Source organism: Panthera leo, chromosome B2 (genome assembly GCF_018350215.1).
Source record: "Panthera leo isolate Ple1 chromosome B2, P.leo_Ple1_pat1.1, whole genome shotgun sequence".
Taxonomy (NCBI): Eukaryota; Metazoa; Chordata; class Mammalia; order Carnivora; family Felidae; genus Panthera; species Panthera leo.
Window position 1 is genome coordinate 19553056 of NC_056683.1, and position 13963 is coordinate 19567018.

The 13963-nt window shown below is 40.3% G+C and overlaps 1 pseudogene; it reads right to left on the reverse strand.

The window, feature by feature from the left end:
- Positions 1-1158: 1158 nt before the first annotated feature.
- Positions 1159-4331, reverse strand: LOC122218955 (annotated as a pseudogene).
- Between the last annotated feature and the right edge of the window lie 9632 nt (positions 4332-13963).

The window sequence follows — 13963 nt, forward strand, 5'->3', positions numbered from 1 at the left end:
TGTCCCCACCTTTTAATACAACAAGGCTAAGTGACTTTTTTCATAAAAACTGAAAAGATGAACAATTTTAACATGGAGACAATGTTTAAAAAACTAGCTTTAAAAACATATTTTTATGACTCCTTTTTACACTTGCACATGGTAAGTTTTGGGTTAAAAATAAAGGCTTATTGCAGGATTAATTAGGCCTGATATTTTTTTTTTCTTTTTTGTTTACTTATTTTGACCACTTTCCTCACTAAAATGTAAGCTTGATAAAATTTCAGACAGAACAGCACCTTGTTCACAGGAAGAGTGCCAATAAATTTGTTAAATACATGTGAGTGAAAAAAATGAATGAATAAATTGTTTAATTAATCCTGAATTTTGAAACATATCCTCATTTTTCATAGTAACATATTTTGCATTTCTACCTACAGAATACAGAAGGCACTAATGCACTGATGTCAGATTTCCTTTCTAGAATACATTGTAAATGTTCTGCAACATTCTTAATGGTGTATTACAGTTAGGAAGATATTGAAAAGAGTTATGATCATAAACAAGCGTTTTGGTTGTTAAATAGAGATAGAGATGTGATTTGCATCTTTTATGCTTCTCAAATGCAAATGCTCTTGCATTTATGAGGCATCCAGAGAAATTAGTGCAAAATCTTTAAAAGCTTGATTATTTCTTAAAAGATTCAGGTAATTGAAGTATTAAACTAATCGTGCAAATAAAACTATTCAAAGTAGCAAGATTTGTTATTTATAGTACAGGTAAACAAAGGCTACTGGTTAGGTTCATCTTCTTTATTCCCTAAGTTCATCTCTTATCTCTTCCCGATTTTAGTGGGCAATTGCTTATAAGGCACAGCTTTTCTCTTTTCTTGGGTATAGCTTGAGGCATCATGTCCAAAAATCATTCAGAATATCAGCTTGGATTTCAGAAAACACAACCGTGTATTGTCTGAAGAGCACTTTATAAGGGAAGATGGAAAATATAATGGCCCAAATGCACAGAAACTATGATTCCATGTGTGGTTCTAGAACCAATTATAAATCAATGGCGGATAAAGTCCAAACATCATCATCACCCTTACTTCCCACTCTTCCACTTCTCCTTAATTGGGTACTAGGGTGAGAAGAATAAGCTGTTGACCCAATAGTTCACAATGTACTAATGAAGCAAACTCAGGAGGAAGCCTTGGGTGATCCCGTGGTGCTAAACGAGGGAACCATCTTGGAGACCATGAGAGCTAGGATAAAGGAGTAGCTTTTCCGGATGGTGGCTCAAGGAGAGGGAAAAAGTAGGACCTAAGACAGACAATTAGCAGTGGGCATGTGAGCTTTGCTAGGCCTGCCTATCAAAGAAAAATTCCCACTTCTACAACCATGAGAATACACACTTAAAAGGTGCTTCTACTGTTCATTGTCCCTAGATGTCACTTGCATGGAACTGACATGTGTGGAGGGTCCATACTCTGTACAACCCTATCTATTTACTCTCTGCTTGGAAATGGTCCTACCTGGGACATCTGATATGCAGGTTTCCAATTCCAAAAACTGACACTGAAACTTTTCTTGCAGATCCCTGCAAATTACCATGAAGGAAAGTAAGATTTCTTTGGACGTAACTTTTAAACCCTATTCAGATGTTTGGCTCGGTGGTTCTTAACCAGATTCCACTTCACAATTTCTGTGTGGGGTTTATAAACATAGCCATCCCTGAAATTTCTGGCTTCATGAGTTTGGGAATGGATCTAATGGATGGTCACACATGGTTGAGAAATGCTGTTTTAGGATCACACAAAATACCACTAAACAAAAATCCATCTCACAGAAATTATGACTAATATTTTAAGAGGAGATCTAGTGAAATAAATAGGATGATGGTGAACAGAAAGAGTTTCATTTACATAACGAATTTATAATGATATTGTTATCCACAATAACAATATCCCTACCATATATTGAGTACCCACTAAGTGTTAAAAACCAAGGGTAGTCCTAAGCACCTAATCTCATTTAAATGGTTTGGTGAGGGGCGTCTGGGTGGCTCAGGTCATGATCTCACAGTGCGTGAGTTTGAGCCTTGCATCAGGCTCTGTGCTGACAGCTCAGACCCTGGAGCCTCCTTCAGATTCTGTGTCTCCCTCTCTCTCTGCCCCTCCCCCACTCATGTTCTGTCTCTCTCTTTCTCTCTCTCTCTCTTTCTATCAAAAATAAATAAACATTAAAAAAAATTAAATGCTTCGGTGATAGGAAGGAGTATTATCTCTATGTCATATAGGAAGAGGTTAAATGACTTGGCTAGGGGGAAAAAAAATCTAGCAACTAATGAAAATAGACTCAAGGGCAAGTTTGATCCTCTTTCCTTACTCTTTTCTCTTTCCTTACATACCCTCCCAGTGTCTTTCTGCAGAGAGGAACAAAGTCAATACAGGACAGTGTCATACCAAGGACATATACCCGACCCATGAACTTAAGCTCTAGTTAAGAGACAAGTGATACATTAATTATAGGTATACATACAGTGGCCATGTTTTCTCAACCAAAAATTGTGTCACGTTTACTAAAAATAAGACAGAATTATTTTATTTTATTTTATTTTATTTTATTTTATTATTTCATTTCATTTTACTTTATTTCAATTTATTTCATTTTATTTTCTTATAGAAGGTGAGTTTTTGTTATGAAAAAGCAGCATTACCTAAGGATGTCACATGCTGGTTTCTTTTTAATAAAATGATAAAACAAATTTCTTAAATAATTTACCAAAGGCAGAAATCGCTACCGAACAGTGCTTCCCCTCCTTGCACATCCACAGTGCCTGGCCCTGAATGTAATCAGGTACCTGTGAGCCAGAGTCTTAGGGCCTGGAAATATCTCCCATCCCTTCTTTGCAGGGCTCTGGTGGCAGAAACAGGGACAGGAGCTGGGCTCTCTAGAGCCTGGGCACTGGCGACACAGGGAATGATTCCTCAAAGACCCCACTCCTGGGTGCAGAGCTCAGAGCTCCCCAGTATCTTCTCATGCCTTTGTTTCATGTAGCAAAGGAGGCAGCCAGAAAGCTAAAGTGTTGGATGAATTTTAAAGCCCAAGAGAGGAGGAGAGTGGACCATTGCCCCCATTTCCCTCCCCAAATTACTCTCAGGGTGCATCAGGCGGTCACCACAGGACCAGATGTGCCTGCACCAGGAGAGGAGGGCCCCTGAGCAGTCTCCACCTGGGCCCTTGTTAGCAGTGATCAAGGGCACGGCCAACTCCCAGGGGCTTCCTCAGGAACTCGCTGGGATGCACTGATCCTGAGGTGATGACACGGTGGTCAAATGTGGCTTGTTTCCTGCAATATAGAGCTTCCTTCCTGGCCCTGACTGTGCTCAAAGCAAGGGACGTGGGGACACCACCACCCCAAAATGAGGAGGTGGGAGATGGCTCCCCGGTATGCTCAATTAATGACAGAATCAGTGAAGTCAGAAGCTCCAGCTCCAGGCAGGAAAGACTTGTACACTTCCTACGCTGCTGGGCCCATGGGCTCTGTGGGTTTTTCCAGAAAAGGACTCCATTCTCGCACGTTCATACATGAGGAGGAGGAGGGGGGAGAAGGACCCCCAAAAGATGCTTGGGAGGAGGGCATTACCTGAAGGCACAGTCCTCAGTCGCAAATGCCACTCTCTTTGGTCACAGTGGCCTTGGCTAGCTCTTGTGACAGTGTCCAGAGAGGCTGAATTCCAGCTCCCAGAGGCTCTAGGTCACTATCAGATTCACTGAGGGAGAAGAGGGGCTCTGTGAGGAGGAGGGGCTCCGGAAAGCCTCCCTCCTGGACCATCGCAGTGGGTAGTCATGTGGACCCATCTGGGCAGAGAGGAGACACTCCCTCTCCCCTCCCACAGGTCCAGGGTTGAGGGGCAGGGACAGCTCCAGACAGCCAGGTGCAATTGCCACTCAGGCTGTGAGCTGGGGCGGGGGTTGGGGGGGCTCCTGCTCGTCCATGCGCCTCTTCTCCTCCTCCTGACTTTCGCCTGGGTTTCCACCAGCCTCTTGGTGCCACTTTGGCAGGACTCCTGGATTCTCGGGGACATGGCACCCAAGGTGTTTTTGGCTGAGTGAACCACATAGCCTGGAGACCCTACTGCCCTGGCTCTGGGGTTTCCAGGCCTTTCCAGGAGGTCCTGCCGGGTGGTTGAGGCTGACTGCTCTCAAGGGGCAGTCTTCTCTGGAACTGTCTGCCCTGGAGGTCTCCAGGTGGCTGGTGGAAGGCTGTGGAACTGCATTCTCTTCCAGCTGTTCCTGGTCTTGGAGTGATCTCTGGAGCACGGAGGCCCCCACTCCCGTGCATCTTGAAGCCATCTGCTGGGTTTAGAGTCTGTTCAGCCCACCAGACCCCAAGAGCCTCTCAGCCACTCAGCACAGCCGCTCAGGGCCCACCCTATGCAGGACAGAATATTTTTAATCAGATGATTGCGAACGTTTAGGGCACGCGGTCAGCAGAAATAAGCATATGACAAATGGCACGTGGGAGGAAGAGACTCAAGATAGAAGGGGGACCAGTAGATAAAAAGAACATTCTAAGCCGATGGTCAGTCAGGTTTATGGGATAGATGGGAGGCAGGTTGACTTGAAATATCTTAACATCTTACAGTCTCCCAGTACTCTGTAGCCAGGCCTAAAGCCAGCAAAAGGTAATGTTTTTGTTTTTTGTTTTTCTTGCAAGTCCTTAAAAATATTTTTCACATAAGATTATCTGAGAACATTTAAAGAGGCGAAATATAACTCAGATACCTTGAGTTTACATGGTTTGAAAATCTAAACAAGACAAGGAGGACTATGCTGAAATTATATTGCTTTAAAATGATGAAAGGCATTTTATACAAAACAGCGCTGTTTGAAAACAACATAAGAATGCAATTTTCTATGAAGTTGTCTGAGGTACGAAGTGATATGGAAAATGGATATCATATAACCTTATTCTGTTTATCAATATATAATTATGAAGTAATTTACAATAATGCAGTTATTGATTTAACTTCACCCATGTGCCTTCAGAGGATATTTATACTTTAGGAATGAAATTTAACTAAATTATCGGGTGAAAATTGCCATTGAGCCATCCTAATTAGAAAACAGATGTTGATGAGCAGATCATGTTTTATCCTGGCACTCCCCTGATCCCAATATAGTTGCCTTCTTAATAGATGGATGTTGCTGTGGCTTAACAATTGGGAATAGCTCATATCAGTCTATTGAGGTGAGCCTCATGCTTCTGCATGTGGTAAATAGGAAAGCATTGTCTATTTCCCCTAGAAATCCTCTGATATCTCACAAAATCCAAGAGTGGCAGTGTTAACAGTTGGACTGCTAGGTTGGAAATTACAGAGATATTTGTGTGGGCTCGCCTCACCAGTGGAGTCACTCTAAACTCAAAATTTTTTGGCTTATTTATTTAGTTTTGAGAAGAGAGAGAGTGCGAGTAAGTGAAGGGCAGAGAGAGGTGGGAAAAGAGAATCCCAAGCTGGCTCAGCACTGTCACTGCAAAGCCCTATGGGGGGCCCGAACCTGTGAACTATGAGATCATGACCTGAGCCGAAGCCAAGAGTCAGACACTTAATCGACTGAGCCACCCAGGCACTCCTCCCAAAGTCAATATTTGTTAAAGAAAAAATAAAAATAAGGAAGGAGGGAAGGAAGGAAGGAAGGAAGGAAGGAAAATAGAAAGAGAGAGAGGGAAGGAGGGATGAAGAGGGAGAAAGGGAAGGTGGGAAGGTGAGAAGGAAGAAAAGTGGAAAAAAAGGAAGAAAGGAGAAAAGGGAGAAAAAAGAAAAGAGGAAGGAAGGAACAAAGGATTATAGGAAAGGGAGTGAGAAGAAAAGAAACAAAGAAAATTTTAAACATTGACATTTCAAAGAACACAAAACACATGGTCTGGTATGTAATCATACCTCACTTTGAATAATAATAATCAAATAAAGATAATACATGTATTTATTGGGTTATTACCAAGTGCAAGGACCTCCCTATCATGTGCTAATTTATTTACTCTTTGAGGGAGATATTATGATCCCTCTTCTGCAGATGAGATGACCAACACTCAGAGGGATTAAAAGCATTAAGTCAGGCTTTGAGCCCAGGGCATCTGGCCGCAGATTCCGTACCCTTAATCACCAAGCATCGGTACCTCAGTATAATTTTGAGTTTACTTGGAAACAGAGGTATAAATAGAAATGAAAGTGGAGGGCCAACTGAGAAATTTGAGTGCAAATTATACCTGAAGTTCAAGGAAGAGAGCTGGCAGAAAGCACTAGAGATTCACAGCCCTGTTCTGTGCCCCCTTGTGTCTTCAAGAAGCAAATATGTCACCAGGTACCCAGCCCAAAGCAGGCATAACGATTGACCTAGGGTGTAGAGATGTACCCATGTTGAAATCGCCAAAATAATTTCTCGTAACAAATTGAAAACAATTATGCATTAGGGGCTTGTCTCTGTAGTCCATGTAACAGACTCCAATAAGCAAGCTAAAATTGAGGCTCATAAACGTAATAACTTAAATTAGAACAATAGCTTCACTGCATCCCTAGGGTGCCACGCCAAACTTTAGTTCCAGGAATATTATTTCCAAAGTGGAAGAGTCCAGCCAAACCTCCCTCTGAATTTAATTTTGTTACTTCACTAAAATTATGTGGTCACATTTTTGTTGCATCTGTGGAAGTCAGTTTTATAAGATCGGAGCAGACCTGTAGGAGGCAAGAATTATCTTATGCTTCCAACCGTTAAGAATCCAACCAGAAGGGGAGAGGTATAGCAGTTGTTACGATTAATGAATGCGTGGGCTTTGAAATCAGATGACTCAGCAGTTCAATTTGCTGAATTGGAGACTTCGGACCTGTAACATAGCCTTGATAAGCCTTAGTTTATTTCGATGTCAAATGGGATACCATAATAATGCTGTACAAGATTATGTGAGAAACCAGTAAGAACTTACATTTAGGGGAGCCTCGGTCATTCAGTCAGTTAAGCAGCCAACTCTTGGTTTTGGCTCGTCATGATCTCACAGTTCGTGAGTTCGAGCCCACATTGGGATCTGCACTGACAGTGCACAGCCTGCTTGGGATTCTGTCTCTCTGCTCTTTTCCCACTGTACTCTCTCTCTCTCTCTCTCTCTCTGTCTCTCTCTCTCAAAGTAAATAAACTTAATAAAAAAGAACTTACATTTAAATTTTCAGGTGCTTGACCCCTAAGTACTAGATATATATTGCGCTTCATTAGTTTTTCTTTAAAACTAACACTCGAAGAGTTATAGCTTCTCCTTAAAGAATCCTTGATGGCAAATGGCAGTGAAGACTTCCATCTTATTGCATAGTTAAAATGTTGTAGAATTTTATGATGTAACAAAATGTTAGATGCTGTCTAGCGTAATTGTACAGCCAGTGTGAAATCCATACCTATTCTCATCCTGAAAGTCATCAGAGGTAGGAATCTACTGTGATTGCTATTTTCCCAAATACTTCCTTAAGACCCGTACATTTTTCTAAGTTGTGCTTTCTAGCAATAGGTAACAAGCTTATATTATCTTGGATATGAGAGTTTTCCAAAAGGTGTGAAGTTTGCTATTGGCGTTTCTGGGAAGATTTTTTTTTCCTCATGTCAAAAAATATTTTTGTCTATATGTTTGTTTTACTTCATCAAGTAATATGCTTTTCAAGCATAGCAGCATGTTATGCACATTCTTCTAAGGATATTCTACTCTTTAAATCTCTTTTCAGATGCACAAACTATCTTCTTCTTTGAGTAGTACAGTGTACTTCCATTATTATTATTATCCAGATAGGGTTTTTTTTAGTAGTTATGCTGGATTAAACTGAGTTTACTAACCAACGAATAATTTTTAATATCGCACCAAGCCTGCCCTATACCATGCTTGATTTCATGCTTGATGCAATTTAAAAATCCAGAATAGGGGCATCTGGGTGGCTCAGTCAGTTAAGCATCCAAATGTGGATTTCAGCTCAGGTCATGATCTCACAGTTCATGTGTTTGAGCCCTGCATTGGGCTCTGCACTGGCAGTGTGGAGCCTGTTTGGGATTCTCTCTCTCTCTCTCTCTCTCTCTCTCTCTCTCTCTCTCTTTCTCTCTCTCTCTGTCTCTGTCTCTGTCTCTCTCTGCCCCTCCCCACTTGCACACACACTCTCTCAGTGTAAATTTAAAAAAAGAAAAAGAGAAAAAAAGTCCAAAATAAAACACAGAGCTTCACATATATCTCAATTACATTGCATTTTATTTTTTATGATTTTTCTTGCCTATGACAATTTTGGATTTGTATTCTATAATCCATTGTTTAAGTCTTTTTTTCATCTGTGAATTCAATATTCATAATCTGGAAGGGTCAGTTGTAAACATGATTGTGGCTCTTTAACTTCATAGTCTCGGTAGAAAGGTTCAACAGATACAGGTCATTGCCAGGTTTGGTCATGGTCATGGGTGACAGCCAAGTACTACTACCAAGGAATAGTTTCCAAGCATCAGAAACAGATTAACAGTCAATAATATGGTGACCCTCAGTTCACACTTGCATAAGAATCAGTCAGGCTGAAAAAATCCAGGGAATAGAAGCCAATGAAGAGTAAATTAAAGTGTACCCAGGGATCAATTAACTGTATTTTTCAATTTTTTTAAAAATATTTTTTGATGTTTATTTTTGAGAGAGAGGTAGACAGACAGAGGGTGAGCCCAGGAGGGACAGAGAGAGAGGGAGACAGAATCTGAAGCAGGCTCCAGGCTCCGAGCTGTCAGCACAGAGCCCGATGCGGGGCTCAAACCCACAAACCGTGAGATCATGACCTGAGCTGAAGTCAGACACTCAACCGACTGAGCCACCCAGGCGCCCCTGAGTTTTTCAGTCTTGAACTTACAAATTAGGGGAGTGATAGAAGAAAACGTAATCTGTGTCACTGCTGAAGGGAAGTATAATAACCAAATCTATTTAGTTCCTTTGGATCCTGAGACTTCCTTGGTGGGATCCAGTACTTTCAGAAGACAACTACTAACTTCAATAGTAGAAGTACAAAGAAGAACAGACAGAATTTTTGACAGAATCGTCAAAACTTTGACGAATAATTTGACAGAACAGAGCTCCTGAAACTTACTGATTATTCATTCACACATTGAGTTATTTCCATTCAGTTTATAAACTACCTACAAAACTCCCCAAATGTCTATTAAGCATTCCATATTCCAGAAAAGAAACATCTAGCATGCAAAGCAAGCTACTCTTACTTACTAACACTTTCTCAAGTTTATGCCCAGGTAGACATATTGTATATACTAAATACTAGTTCCTAATACACCCCTCAAAAATTCATTGAAAATTCGAGTTTCCATTCTGACAAGTAAAGAACCTTGGGGCGCCTGGGTGGCTCAGTCGGTTGAGCGTCCGACTTCGGCTCAGGTCATGATTTCACGGTCCGTGAGTTCGAGCCCCGCGTGGGGCTCTGTGCTGACAGCTCAGAGCCCAGAGCCTGCTTCGGATTCTGTGTCTCCCTCTCTCTCTGACCCTCCCCCATTCATGCTCTGTCTCTCTCTGTCTCAAAAATAAATAAACATTAAAAAAAAAAAAGAACCCAGGAGTTGTCACTCAAATCTTCAAAATAATCAAAAACTGAACAAATTAAAAATCGACCATTCTTTTTAGATTCATAAGAAAATTGAGGTCACAGAGTAAACGCCTGTCCCCCAAACTGGGGGAATGAATACAGAGAATCACAACTTACTGGGAACACTTAGATGCTAATTGAGGAATTGATGTTACGGTGGATGTGGCCTAGCTTGAGAGTTAGAAAAATATAGGGCCTCAGTCTTTGGTGGAGGAAGGTAGGTACTTAACACTTTCATGAGTCTTATCTCCATGAGTTCCATCAGATCCCAAAACAAAAACAAACAAACAAATAAATGAAAACCCCAAAAGAGTCTTTTTGGGATTCCAGCAGAAGAAGGGGAAAAATAACCATTTTAAAGTACACCCAAAGGAAAAGTATTCATCACATCAATAAGTTAAAGAAGAAGAATCACACGATCATACCAAAAGATGCAGGAAAAAGTATTTGACAAAATCCAATATGCATTCATGATAATATCCTCAGCAAACTAGGAATACATAGGACTTTCCCACTTGATAAAACGCATCTACAAAAAACACCTACAGATAGTGTTCTAACCATACTTAATGGTTAGAAACTAGAAGCTTTACCCCTAAGATCAGGAATAAGACAAGGATGTTGCCTCTCATCACTCCTATTCTTTTTTTTTAATGTTTATTTATTTTTGAGAGAGAGAGAGAGAGACAGAGTGCAAGCAGGGGAGGAGCAGAAAGAGAGAGAGAGGCACAGAATCCGAAGCAGGCTGCAGGCTCCGAGCTGTCAGCACAAAGCCTGACCCAGGGCTCGAACCCACGAACCGTGAGATCATGACCAGAGCTGAAGTCGGATGCCCCACCGACCGAGCCACCCAGGCACCCCAGCTCATCACTCCTATTCAATGCTGCATGAGAAGTTCTAGCTAATGCAGTAACACAAGAAAACAAAATGAAAGAAATACAGATTGGGGAAAAAAGATATTAAACAGTCTATGTTTACAGATGACATGATTTTCTATGTAGAAAATTTCAAAGACTCAAGAAAAAGCCTTCTTGAAATCAATAAGCAATTTTAGCAAAATATGCATCATGCAAGGTTAGTATAAAAAGTCAGTCAATGTGGGGCGCACCTGGGTGGTTCGGTTGATTAAGCATCTGCCTCTTGATTTTGGCTCAGGTCATGATCTCATGGTTTGTGGAATAAAGCCCAGTGTCAGGCTCTTTGCCAAAATCACAGAGCCTGCTTAGGATTCTCTCTCTTCCTCGTTGTCTGCTCCTCCCTTGTGTGCAAGCGTGTGTGCAAATGTGCACATTCTGTCTCCAAATAAATAAATAATTAAAAAAAAAACAGTCAATTTCTAAATACCAACAATGAACAGTTGGGAAATTTGAAATTAAAAGTACAATATCATTTACTTTAGCACCAGAAAAATTAAATAAATAATTAATTCTGATGCAAAAAATCAATGAGGATTTCAACAACTGTATAAAATATTTTATGTTCATAGATAAGAAGATCCAATATTAGAGTATCAGTTCCTCACAACTTGATCTGTAGATTGAATGCAATCCCAATAAAATTCCAGTTAGTTATTTTGGAGGTATTAGCAACTCATTGTATAGTTTATATGGAAAGTGAAAACATTACGAATAGCCAACACAAATTTTGAAGGCGAAATCAGAGGACTGACATTACCTGTCTTTAAAATGCACTTAAGGTTACAGTAATAAGACAAACATACAAATAAAGCAACACAAACTACAAAACAGACAAATAAATGAAACAGAGTAGAAACCCAGAAATAAGCCCCCACAAATATAGTCAAAGGATCTTTGATAAAAGAGTAAAGCTAATTCAATGGAGAAAGGGCAATTTTTTCAACAAATGGTGCTGGAACAACTGGACATCTACATACAAAAAAAATGATAACGTAGACACAGATTTTACATCCTTCAAAAAAATTAACTCAAAATGGATAGTATACCTAAATCTAATGTGTAATACTAAAATTTCTGGAAGGTAATATAGGACAAAACCGAGGTGACCTTGAATAGTTGAGGAATTTTTTTAAATTTATTTTATTAAGAGGTGAATTGTTGGTGAAATTTTATTTTATTTTTTTTTTAAATTTTTTTTTAACGTTTATTCATTTTTGAGACAGAGAGAGACAGAGCATGAACAGGGGAGGAGCAGAGAGAGAGGGAGACACAGAATCTGAAACAGCTCCAGGCTCTGAGCTGTCAGCACAGAGCCCGACGCGGGGCTCGAACTCACGGACCGTGAGATCATGACCTGAGCCGAAGTCGGACGCTTAACCGACCGAGCCACCCAGGCGCCCCTGTTGGTGAAATTTTAGATGCAACACCAAAATCACGACCTATGAAAGAAAAGTTGGTTAGACTTCATTAAAATGAAAACTTTCTGCTCTGCAAATATCACTGTTAGGAGAATGAAAACATAATACAAAGAATGGGAGAAATATTGGAAAAACACACATTTGACAAAGGACTTGTACCCAAAATAGATAAGGAATTCTGAAAACTCAACAAGAGAACACAAAATCCAACTTAAAAATTAGCAAAAGAGGGGCGCCTGGGTGGCTCAGTCGGTTAAGCGTCCAACTTTAGTTCAGGTCGTGATCTCGTGGTCCATGGGTTCAAGCCCCGCGTCGGGCTCTGTGCTGACAACTCAGAGCCTGGAGCCTGTTTCAGATTCTGTGTCTCTCTCTCTCTCTGACCCTCCCCCGTTCATGCTCTGTCTCTCTCCGTCTCAAAAATAAATAAAGGTTAAAAAAATAAAAAATAAATAAAAATGAGCAAAAGATTTGAACGGATGTCTCACCAAAGATATAGAGGTTACCAATAAGCATCTGAAAAGATGCTCCAAACTGTGTGTCATTCAGAATGATGACATGCCACTGCATCTCTATTAGAAAGGCTAAAAGTCCAAAACACAGAGAATAAAAAACTGCTACCAAAGATGCAAAATAACAAGAACGCCCGTTTATTGCTGAAAAAGATGCAAAATAGCGTAGAAACTTTGAGGACAGTTTGCTTCTTTCCTTACAAAATGTTACAAAGGTAAACATTGCCTTAGAGTACAATTCAGCAATGGTGCTGTTAGTTAATTACCCAAATGAGTTGAACACTTACGTCCATACAAAACCTACACATGAATGTTTATAGAAGCTTTATGCTTAATTGCCAAAAATTGGAAGCCACCAAGCTGGCTTTCGACCTTTCAATAGGTTAGTGGATAAACCTAACTATGGTACCTTCTTACACTGGGATATTATTCTGTACTGAAGGGGAATGAGCCATAAAGCCACATAAAGACATAGAAGAAAATTACATGCGTCTGGCTAAGTGAAAGAAGCTAGTTTGGAAAGGCTGTGTAGTGTGTGATGCCACCTATATGATATTTTTGCAAAAGGCAAAATTATGGAAATAAGGAAAGAATCGGTCATTGTCAGGACTCCTCAGGAGGGAGGAAGGCGGGAATAAATAGTTGGAGCACAGAATTTTTAGAGCCCTGAGACTATTCTGTATGATACTGTAATGGTGGATAGACAACATTGTGCATTTTCAAAACCTATAGAACTATACAAAGAATCTGCCCTAATGTGATCTAGGGACTATAGTTAATAACAATATAATCAATATTAGTTCATCAGTTGTATCAAATAGACCACATGAATGTAAAATGCTAAGAATAAGGGAAGTGGTGCAGGGGAGCAGGGGTGTACAGGAATTCTTCTGTACCATCTGCACAAGTTTCTTTTGAAATCTAAAACTGTTCTAAAAAATAAAATCTATTCCCCAGCCATGGTGTAGATGCAACCCATAGAACTTACATGTGTGTAAGGTGGTTAAGAAAGCAGTCTTGGGTTTGAATATAGTTTTGCCCATCACTAGCTGTGTGGCTTTTAGCATGTTGCTTAATATTTCTGAGAGTGCTTCCTTGTTGGCAGATTGAGAATAACACTATCTTTAGTATAGGTTTACTGGTATTGTTATTGTTAAATAAAACATGTGCATTGTCAATAACTAGCATATGATAAGTGTATAATAAATAGTAGCTACTATTTCGATCCTACAGGACTTTAGATATTTCAAAGATAGAAGAGTAAAGCTCAGGGGTCCCTGGGTGGCTCAGTTGGTTAAACATCCAACTTTGGTTCAGGTCATGATCTTGCAGTTCATGGGCTCGAGCCCCGCCTCGGGCTCTGTGCTGACAGCTCAGAGTCTGGACCTTGCTTTGGATTCTGTGTCTCCCTCTCTCTCTGCCCCTGCCCCTCTCATACTCTGTCTCTCAAAAATAAATAAACATTAAAAATTTAAAACAAAGAACAGTAAA